Genomic DNA, 12,364 nt, shown 5'->3' with positions numbered 1-12,364 from the left:
ATCCCCAAATAGTTCCTACGTATCATCGGTCGCATCCATACTGCTCTTTGTCAACCCCGCATTTTTATTCGAATCATTAGATCGTGCTTTTATTACATGTAATAATTTTGTTGCTTTCTTTCTAGGTCGTGACTCATGAGGATTGTCCCATCCTTTTTTCCTTTTTACTTATATTATATTTGAGTCCTACTTGTGCTCTATCACATAATGGGTTGCTTTCTTGTCTCAAATCTTTGATTGTCAATTGTCATGTCCAATTTGTTCTCTATTATTTAAGTTAAATTATTTGTTCTTTATTGTGCAATGCGTGACTTAATTCAATATCTATCATATGGATCAGTCACATCCATATTGCTCCTCACTAACCTGAACGCTATTTGAGTTCTATTTGTGAACGAACGTGTATTGTGTTGCTTTTTTATCTCGTGTGCATCATCCTATTCATATTACTCTTTTATCGACCCGGATTTTATTTGAATCCTATTGTGCATTCACATGTATTGGGTTGTGTTCTTTAATCATATGAATCATCCGATCCATAATGTTCTTTATCGAGTTGGATTTTATTTGTCAAGTCCTTTTATTCTTTAGTACATTGTATAGGCATAACCCATATGGACCAATTCTATAGCTAATTTTAATGGATTAAGGGTAGGATAGCTGGCAAACCGATTATCCTAAGAACTACAACAAACCCATAAGGACCTATGATATGTGGTGTTGTCAAGACTCTATTGTTGAGAAGAAGCTCTCTTCGTTAGATTCATTATTCAATAACCACGATATAACATAAGGTAATATTTAGTGGTATGGGACACAAATGGCATTTTATGTTTATCTCATGTCCTTTGCTTATGTGTGGTCTCCACGGTTAAGCATTCTTAACCCATTATTCTCCTTGATCTCATATTCTTTTGCTCATCATTAAAATATTGTAATCTATGCTAGTATATGGTCTCATATTCACGGATGACAAAATAGTCGCAATTTATTATTAAGAAATTAGTAGCCTTTCCAAACATTTCATACACATGCTCGAAACCATATCAAGGATATGTACACTACTAGTCATATCAACTTGTGGAACATTGTAATTTTCCTCGGATCCTACACAAAAAGGCTTGCCACCTATCTTTGAAATTGATATTAGGCATAATTGTTAAAGAACGGGTATTCTACGCGTAGAATATGTTTTAGAATACACTAAAGTATTCTAGATGTATTCTACATTTTAGAACTACCGTTTTTCACATTTTCACATATTCTACATATTCTAACAATTTGACGTATTCCACGTATTTAACATTTCAAAAAGTTCAAAAAAATTAAAAATTATTGGTTTTGAAAAAAAGAACCTTTAAATTTTAAGAAGTATTTAATGTGTTTTACTCGTATTTTACGTATTTAAAGTAGCGTACACATATTCTAAGTATTTAAAACAAAAGGTAGAATACTTAGCATACATATTGTACGCCTAGTGTATGCTAAGTATTCTATAACAATGATATTAGGTTACATATGCGCATTATACCAACATGCGGAAAATGATGTGCATATCCCTCCAATCAATAAGTATGGATTGTTATTCTAATTGTTGATTTACTTTGCTCCAACAAATGGTAGTGCCATATTAGGTTTGTAACGTGGCCGTTTCTGCATTTGTGAGAATTACCAAATTTGAAATGTTTTCAAATAATATTAAGTAAGAGATAGCAACCATAACCTCTTTAAGTATAATGTTATTGTAAAAGTGCATTGTTTATTGCCACATAGTGTAGATGTTGGGGCTGAGTGAGGAGTCGTTGTTGTGAAACTTTTTTTGAACTTTTCTTTTATAATAAGATATGAGAGGGAAAATTAATGAATCGTTTGACATAGTTTATAGAATGATTGGCATGTGTGTTAAAAAAACAAATTCAATCTTTTTTCGATGGCTACCTCATTAGTTGTCTAATGTCTAGCTTGTCAATAAAACTTTCGATACAAGAAATCTTCTCCAAAAATTGCGTGGGCAAGAATAAATTGAAAATATTTAGATTTTACATTAAAATACTAAAAGTTGTGGAGGTTAAGGCATGATAATGCATCGTAAACCAAATATATAAAAAATGAAAGGCCAAGGTTGCGGAGACAATGGCTTTGATAAAAGGTTGGGTGGACATTAACTATAAGGCTACAAGTGTTGTTTTTATATTAAAATACTGTTGTTGAAGTCTTCCACGCTTGTATTGTGTCAAAATATGCTTAATCTCCAAGTCATATTATATGTGTTTTGATAAAACCATCTCCATGAAATTCCATTGAGTATAATGGCATCGATCATTGTCTTGATGCGTATTGGCACTTCAATCTTATAATTTTGAAGTTTGCTATTAAAAAAACAGCAAATTCAATAGGAACTTTTACAAAGCATAAAAGCATATTGTCCACAGATATAGGAGTACGTGGCAACATTTTTTTTGTTAAAATATATTTATAGACTTCTTTTAAGCTATTGTTCTCTCATATATTACTTAACCTCCAAGTCATTGTATGTGTTTTGATAAAACCATAGCTTTCATGGGATCCCACCCAATGTAGAGTATAATGGCATTGATAGTTATCTTGATGCGTCCTCACTTCAATCTTATAGGATTGAAGTTTCCCATATAAAACACCAAGTTCAATAGGAACTTTCATGAAGAATAAAAGCATCTAGGCCACAATTATAAGACTATGTGTTGTTTTTCGTTACAATATATTCGTATATGTCGATTAAACTATTATGTTCTCAAATATTAATTGATATCCAAGTGTTTTGATAAAACCACTGGTGATTGGATACATGAAACCTCGGCGAGTATAATCATATTAATAAATATCTTGATGTGCATTGTTGATACTCACTTCAATATTAATTAATTGTAAAGTTCACCACAATAAATACCGTAGTGTCCATTAGTTCCTTTGTGCCACCCTTTTAGCACGGATGTAGACAAGGCAACCCAAATAGGTACCTATGTATCAACTATAAATTGAGCAAAGAGTAAGAAGCAAGGCAGACTAGTTGGGATTCTCTTTATGTGCATTTCACAATATAAAGTTGACGAGGAACCTTGATTGTTCCCTTGCATGAAAGGTGAAGTAAATAATAGATGAAAGACAAATTATAACAGGTAATGATGTTTTGAAGTTCTCTAGATTATGCAATTGTCATATCTTACTAAAATTCAAAAAAGGTGGCCACATTTTCCAACTTATAATGTAAACCCTAAAATAAAATCTAGCTATAAACCAATCATATAGTAGTAAATCAGTCGGGTATATGGACAACTAGTACTAGGTAAAATAAATTTCTCGAAGAGATGAAGCAAGTGCATGAAAACATAAATCCTCTTATCTAATAATCTCTAAATAAAGGTTTGCTATAAGTGCATAGAAATCTAAATGGTATAAATTATAATATACTAGTCGAGAAGTTGAACTTCATGCAACATATGACACCTACCTACCTATTGTAAGTAATGTTAACCGGTACTCATGAAACGACAATGTTTTTTATTTTATTTTCCAAAATGAAGCTACTTTCCCATTAGTTAGGAAGGATTATTACATAGAGAGTCTACAAGGAGACTTATACACACATCGGGGGGAGTCTTCCTCCGATCAAGTAAAAGAAGATGAGCCTACTTACAATGCCTTGTGGCCTAACTTAATGTAAGAAGCTACCCATATCTAAGGCGATGCCCTTCAATATACAAATACTTTACCATTGTGATTGGTGAACTATATTCTATAGAAATGGCCTTATTTATCAAATGTCAATCAATACGTTTGAGATGTGAAGCTCAAGTCGCATCCAATTAATCATAAAGTCAAAGCATCCTTTTTTACCCATTCTTCAACTTATACAAACTGAAATTGATCATGTGATTTGATATCATCATTTAGATTCTATTTGAGCAATTATTTAACTAAAATTGATGAGGAGGTGAAATCACATTTTATATTAAGGCATGAACAAATACTTTAAAATGTAAGGAAAAGGGATAATATCGCATGTTGTGTGACCCTTTTACTCATCAGATTTTGACACTTTGATATTAAACCAATAAACAAGAGAACAAATGTAAATCAACAACAGTAATAAATTCAAGTAAAGTGCCATTAAAATTACTCAATGTATAAAAGCATTTAGATTTCAATGATTTTCTCATTAAATAAAACTCGGATTCTCATGTAATGGTCTGGACCTTTATTGTTTAAAGTTATGTGTCAAGATTTAATATTCTTAACTAGTATTTGAACAATTACACCTAACTTTTTGGTTATATGTTTTCCCATTACATTGGGTCTAGCTATAAAATCAGATCGTAGACATAGGTAAACAAAATAAAACATATATCAATGTATGCCTATTGAGCAAGAGACGTTATCAACGTGGGGATAGTTAATGGGTTCAATTATTAGGTTTGAATGTGGAGTTGTGCAACTCAATGAATATTTACAAGCATTCTACAAATGCTAGAATGCATGCAACTACGGATTCCCTTTTGCAAAGAAGTGACAGTGCACTATCTCCATATATTTTCTTTTGTTAATCCCACTAAGTGAAACAATCGGTTCTCCCAATTGATCTCTATTCCTTGTCCTAGCTTCAATCAACTCATGTTGGAGATTGACTACTTTTGTGTAAAGGCGAACTTTATTCTATGTAAATGGCCTAAATTTGTCACGTGTATATGTGACTTGTGAACCTCATGTCACATCCAACTAAGAATATAGTTTGCAAATTTAACCTCTTGTTCAACTTTATAAACTGAATTTGATCATGCAATATGATGTCACCATTCACATTCTAGTTGAGAATTATAGAACATAGCATTCATCACACCTAAGATTGGAGTTTATGTACGTTACTTTATAATTTAGAGAGAAAAAAAGATAATATATTGCCCTTTAATCCATAAAATGTTGTTATCTCATATTAGGCCAATAAACTAGAGAATTAATGTAGATAGACAATAATAATGAGTTCAAATAAAATGGTATCATTACTTTATAAAGTGTAATTTTTTGGACATAGGGGTAGTTTGGTAAATTTGGAACTTCTAGGGGCATCCTGGTAAATAGACGAACTTCCAGGGGTATCCTGGTACTTTTCCCTTGTTAATACGAGGGGGAGGGAACTTCATAATATTTGGGGTCACAAGCAAAAGAATGCACCCAATACATTTTAAAAAGTCGGGATTTTTACATAACATGCAAACATGAATGAACTTTTGTTTATGTTATAATTGTCGTGTTTGGCTTGGTCCAGTTTTAGAAATAGGTTCCCAGGTTCATTTTGGGACAATTTAGTGAGAGAAATCCCCCATAAAGGCTCTACATGATAAACCATGACCGTTCTCTTGTGGAACCTATGAAGTGTATCTCTTGTGATTGCGTGAGCAAGCACTTCAACTTTTTTACTTACCCGCTTCCCAGGCCTAGGTTCAATGTGAAAGAAGCCTTCGTCAAGGCTCTCCATGAGAGAACATGCTCGTTATCTTGTGGAATAAACTAAGTGGTTCTCTTGTGAATGCATGAATGAGGCTTTTCAACATTGAAATTACCCACTTCTTGAACCTAAGTAGCATCGAACCTGGGGTTCACATCAACTTGTTCGTATTGCCCGATTCACACATTAAGTAAATCAACACACATACACATACACTACCCCTCTTAATTCATTTTATTTCTATACTACCCTTTCTCCCTTAAGCTCGTTATATACCCACTATACCCATCTTAAGGAAAATCAAAACACATATACACATACACTACCCTTCTTGCCTCAATTCATTTTATTTCTAAACTACCCTTGCTACCTTAAGCTTATATATCCCTAATACCCTCCTTATGAATCATAAACACACACACATACATATACTACCCATCTTGCCTAAACCCCCAAACAAAAATTCTACGCATACATACTTAGCCACAACTCAATATATGCCCATAATACCTTTGCTCCTTTTTAAAGTCATCTACCCTTTAGTTCTGAAAGCTTTATTTCCTAGAGTCTACACCCCCCAAACAAAATTTCTAGGTACACATACTCAACCACAACACAATATCTACCCACAATACCCGTGCTCCTTCACACACATGCTACACATTCATACCCAAATACTTATATAAAATAAACACATATTCGTGGATTCTTCACCAAATGCATATATATACACACACATAAATACACAAACATGGCTTTCAATCACAAGCACACAATTCCACAACTTCTCCAACACTCACAAATAGATAGGAAAAGTTACACCTATATGTGGATTTGATGCATTCATGCACCTATTTGCATAGACATTCTATCAAGCTATTCTAAATGCATCAACACCAAACGACAAAGAGGAATAATTGGGAGCAGCTTTCTTACCATCTTAAACATTCAACATTGTTGAACTTTTGAGACAACATCATGACATAGCATATGCAAAGGAGGAAAACTTCTAAAACCTTAGTTTAAGGTTGGTCAAAGAACTACGAGCAGGAGTCTCTAGTGGGTGAGGATTAAACCAATGAATACATATAGCTCAATTGGTAAGATTAAATTCCTTAAGGGGGTGAATCTTAGTAGAGGTGAAGAAGGGAGAAAGTTGATCTATGCACAAAATATATGGACTACGAACATGGTAAAAATATTTCATGTCAAGTTCACCAAATATGTTATGTAAATAATCTTGCATGTGCTACTCGAGTGGGTCTACGGGGGGTCTGAACTAGGAATTCGCAACGGCTTAGCTCAAACCGAAACTGTTTAGTTAATCCGGTTTTAAATGGTTTACCGGCTCGGCTCAGGCTTGAGCTTGCTTAAACGGTTTGAGCTCAGTTTGGCTTGGCTTGAACCCTGCCAAACCGGCTCAAACGATTAAGCCGGTTATGTTATTTAATAATTTGGTTAGATTCTTGAGAATAAAAATACAGAACTTAAAAGTTCCTAGAGAGCCTGAGAGTTGAGTCATCGCTTGTTCGGATAGATAGATAGATAGATTATATTATTGTCTTCGGAGGTCAAATATGACCTATGAGACCAAAGAATATTACATTTCACGTGATAAGTGTGAAAGTCAGTAGCGACTCTCAATGTTCAAGAACTTTACCAATGAATGTTGCAATCAAGAGTGTACATTGTGGTTGTGAGAGAAATTCATGCAAGGTTTGGGCTTGGTTGAAGAGATGTGGAAAACATGGTCAAATATTATCAAAGGCAAAGCATTGTATGAAAGTGTGATACTCCAAACTCTCAAACTTGTTTAGGGCAAAGTGTGTTGGCCACTCTCATCACTTGTGCCCCAACGCTCCGTCTCACATCGCAATGCATGTGAGCTAAGTCGCATGGAAGCAATGGTTCGAATGGCAGATAACGGGATGGGCTCTAACATGTATCGATGTGTACAGTTTTCTCATTCCACGAAGAATATGGTTTTGTAGTTAGGTGCAACATGTGTAGTATAATGTGTGAAGCGTGAGTCTCCACATTTGTCCCATGTCATGATACATTGGCGTTGCAAAAAGGCCTCACTTACTGAGGAATCTAATGATGCATCATGAAGCAAGTGTCTTGCATCCCATCTACCAAACCATTTTTCAATATCTTGCATCCAACTAGAACACAAAATTTTGCTTTTATGCGTCTTTTGGATCTTTTTGTTTGCTTCCCCTGCAATTCTAGGAAGTTGATGTGAGGGACTTTTTTGAACCTTAAGCATATGATCAATAACCCTTTCCATGGTCATGATCTCGATGGGAAGCAATTCCGTCTCAGAGGGAGAGGGAGGGAGAGGGGAGAGAGCTTCTACTGCCTTGACTTCTTCCTCCACACTTGCATTTAATTCCACGATATCGACTAAATCTATATCTTTACACATCGGATGAGCATTGCATTCTAAAGCTTGGAGGAAAGGTTTTGTTTTGCATGTGTTTGTTTCTAATACACTCTTGAGTATGTATGGTAAATGCTATCCAAATGTGGCTATATGGACAACAAATATTACATGATATGCTAGAGAAGGTAGTTTTATTTCATTATTGCAGTTTTTTGAAGAGATGCAAATTTGTGGGTTTTTTGAAGAGATGTAACATATCTCTTATTACTCTGTTTGTAACCATGTCGGAATGGTAGATAAAGCATCTACCAATTTTAAATGCATCAATATAGATGTTGGTACTCTACCAAACTTGAGGCATTATGCTTGTATGATGGATATTCTTGGACGAGCCAAAGATTTTTGTAAAGTGATAAACATGTTGAAGATCATGCCACTTGAGGGTGACTTGTCTTTTTGGATGGGTTTGCTCGGTGCATGTCGTATACATGGAAATGCTGACCTTGGAAAACATGCATTTGATCTTGTAGTGCAACTTCATCCCAAAGAAACCAGTGCATATATCATGATGTCATATATATATATGGTGATGCTTATAACCAACACAATGATGATTTGGTGTGAAATATTATGTACACTCTATGTGGTTCACTATTACAAGAGTGAGTGTGCGTGAGTGTATCTATGTATGTATTACATATGTATATGTCTCACATCTTCGCAATTTCTTATCCCTGTGTGATGTAAACCTCGTCATTTATGGGTGCTCATGGTGTTATTATTCTTGGGGAGGCTATGCATGCATTTGTTTTTGTAGCCATATTAACTCATTTGGCAACTTCTAGCCATAGTTTCATGTAGCCTTAGTAGACTGAATTTAGCATTGCCTAGTCATACACTATAAAAGAATATGTGTGCAGAAGCGTATGCGTAAGACACTGAATTGAGTACATGGTTCGGAAGTACGACAGTTCGGTAAAACACAGAAATCACAGAGAATGAGAGGGAGAGGAGAGAGAGAGAGAGAGAAAGAGAGAGAACGTAACTATACTAAAAAACCGTAATTCTCTGTATGTTCTTTGTACATACTTGGTGCTCAGTGAGCACCTTTTATACAAGCCCTGACTATCGGGCTGACACAAGTACTTACAGTACCCGACTGCTCATAAATGAGCATCCTACACTTACCCCCAAAATTATTCCTTATGAGGAATAACGTTGTCGTGAAGATTCGTCACTACGTGCGGATCGTGAGGCGGAACCGCTGGGGTTCTGGACCGGAAGGACTCGAAGTTTGCACTAGCTTTAGCGAGAAAGGAATTAAGATAGATTGAAAGAGAGAGAGAGAGATTGAGATAAGATAGAACGCTTGACTTTAGATTGAGAGAGATTAAGATTGAACTCTTGACTTTAGATTTGAAGAACAAGATTGGTACATCAATTGGATAACGAATTTCTTACTTTTAATTTCTTGATTAATACATCGCCCCACTTTCTTCATTCCTCCACTCTTTTATAGATGCCCCCATGCATATGGTGCAAGACATGCACGGAATGCAGGCTTGCCATGTTATCATCTAAGCTCTCATGTATGAGACTCTCAACTTGGAGGTGCAATGTTCAAGTCTTGCATACATCCCTTTTTAAAGAACAAAATACTATTAGGCTTTTGGTCTTGTAATTACACAAAATATCTTTAAGACACCATGCACCGCGATCAATCGATCCGTCCAATTTGCACTCGTTTGGTCCGCATCCCTAGCTGGTTCTGTCATCGGCCGATTGCCGCATCCCGATCCGTCCAATTTGCACATCCCGAGCAGGTTCCGTCACCGGCCGATGACCGCACCTCGATCCGTCCGATTTGCACCCGTTTGGTCTACATCCCAAGCCGGTTCCGTCACTAGACTAGCCGGTCACCGGTTGTTGCCGCCTTGCCGGATCCGTCGTCAACTGCCATCGCCGGTCTGGTTTTGGTTGGCGAAAACCTTTGCAAGTAGCTAGGCCACATCCATTCATTTGATTAACTTAATTTAAGTGACCTTGACCTCTCTATGCTACACACATAGACACAAAATAATAGCTTTTGGCTTTGCTTTATATATTGTAGGATCCTTGTTTGTCCTATCTATGTGGGACATCTAACAGGTTTGTTTTTCTTTTCTTTTCTTTTCTTTTTTTCGCAACTTCATACCCACATAACTTGACATTTATTTGTCTGTTTCAAATATTGTAAAGTACATTCAGAAGCTCTTGAAGACCTCTATCTTCCCATACCAAGATATTAAGCTAATCTAAAATAGTATCTTCACTATCATTGTTTCATGTCTTGTGTGAAGAACCACACTCGATTTTGGACATTCCTCCCAATTTTCACACCATTGCCGAAAATCTTCACGACAATGTTCTAATGGCCTCTCGGTTTACACACCGCAATGACCATATTTTGCATACGGTTTTATGCACCCAATCTACACACTGGGTTACACACCCGTTTACGCACCCAATGTTGAGCTTATCTCTCAACACTCCCCCTGAAGCTCAACTTGAGGTTCCATATGCTTTTTCGGATCTTCGCTCTAGCTTCTCTTGGCTTTACGCCTCGCTCGTGCTCCTCGACCCGTCCGATTCCGCACACCTCAACCCTTTTGGTCCGCTTGTCTACTCATGTGGCCTTTCTCAGCTCCCTTGTTGTCCCCATTTTGGCGCCTATTTTGCTGCTCTTTTCTCCGCTTGGCCCTTAGTTGATTCGGCGTATCGGAATTGAACATTATGATTGAATCGAACATTTCCGATTCATTCCCTCTTTCACTCGAATTGGTTGTCTCCAATTCGTCTTCTGTCTTCAGGCCCTTAACTACGTCCGACCATGTCTTAGTCTTGGCCTTTACGCCTTTCTTGGCTTTGTTTCCCTTTTGTTCGGCTGTCTTCGGCTCTTCCTTGCGATTACAACCCTTGTTTTTTCATTCGGCTTCTTCAGCCGGCCCGAAATCGAATTCTTCATCTGATTCAACATCGCGGTTACTACTGCTCCTTTCATGCTCTTGTTCCTATTCTTGTCTTTCACTCAAGTTCGGCCTGTCGAGGTGACGCAACCCCAACGCAACTGAGAAATGTCGTAACTTGTCGAGACCAAGGGGCTTGGTGAAGATGTCGGCAATCTGCCGACCCGTCAGAACATACACCAGTTCAACTTCACCAGAAAGGACACGCTCGCGAACAAAATGGTAGTGCACCTCAATGTGCTTAGTTCGAGCGTGGAATACAGGGTTTTTCGCAAGGTGGATGTTGTTGAGGTTGTTGTTGTCCAGAGGATAGAAATGTAAAATTAGGAAATTAGCAAACGCTGAGTCCGAGTATCACGGGCCACCGATGGCTCGGCGGTGTGTTAGGGGAAAAGTTATTTAAACAAGGGGCAGTACCTCAGAAAGGGGGAGAAGAAAATTATAGGCAGAAGCACTAGCCTAGTCATTCGAATTAGATAAACTCGTAAGGTCACCGGCCATAGGCCGTGTTCTGTAATCCGTTTTTGCCATAGTAATATATCTTATTTGTGCCTATTTTGCTGCATGAGGTTGTGGTTCGATCTATATCTATGAGTTTCACGCCGCCACGTCTATCCAAACCTCGCTAGTGTTTTCTCTCTGAGCCCTGTATCTCTCTCGACGCCTCTGTACGAGCCTTCACGTACCACGCCCTTGAAGACCGATAGACGCAGATCTATCGAAGGTGTTCACCCAAAGGAACGGGTAACACAATTTGGCACGCCCGGTTACAACTATGAGTGCACAACGAACTTCATTGAAGGTAACCACCAGCCGCCGTTATCGTGCCCTCCCGCACCACGAGGTCTCGGCCACCTGCCCGACGCCCTGAGCCAGTCGAAGGAACTTCCGACTCGGCGGTCACTGACCAATCCTTTCCCGATCAATCGGGGGCTTGTCCAATGCAATCCTCGCCACCGGACACTCGATCGCGAGTGGATTCACCACCAGAGCCCCTGTCGAGCCCTCCGGAGGTCAATCAACCGGAACTAAACCCTTTTCCGGTGCTACCAGAAGAACCACAGTACGACATCATGCCGTACCCATACCCACGATATGCTGATGGACCTGACGTGGAGTCACACGTCCGTGCCTTCATATCCATGTGGCAGGCTAACCACTCCACGCACCGCCTCACACCGGCCGAAATCGATGCCTCGAAGATTGCCGAGTTCACACTCTCCCTCGAGGGACCGGCCACACGATGGTACTCTCGTCTCGATATAGGAGAGGCCACCAGTTTCCAAATCGTGCGCACAAAGTTCCTTGAACTTTTTCATCGCGAGGTGCCTAAACGAGAATTGCTACGGCAATTCTTCTCTATATGCCAGGAACCGCACGAAACGGTCGCGCAGTTCACGATCCGGTTCCAGGATCTCTACAGACAAGTGGTCGATGATGTCTCGGCACAACATATACCAGTTTATGAGAGCCTCTATGAACAACTCTCGCACT

Source organism: Azolla caroliniana, unplaced genomic scaffold (assembly GCF_043228905.1).
Source record: "Azolla caroliniana isolate FFs.n. ecotype wild unplaced genomic scaffold, voAzoCaro1.0.p SCAF_17, whole genome shotgun sequence".
In the NCBI taxonomy this organism is placed as follows: domain Eukaryota; kingdom Viridiplantae; phylum Streptophyta; class Polypodiopsida; order Salviniales; family Salviniaceae; genus Azolla; species Azolla caroliniana.
Note: the sequence above shows the minus strand (reverse complement) of the source record.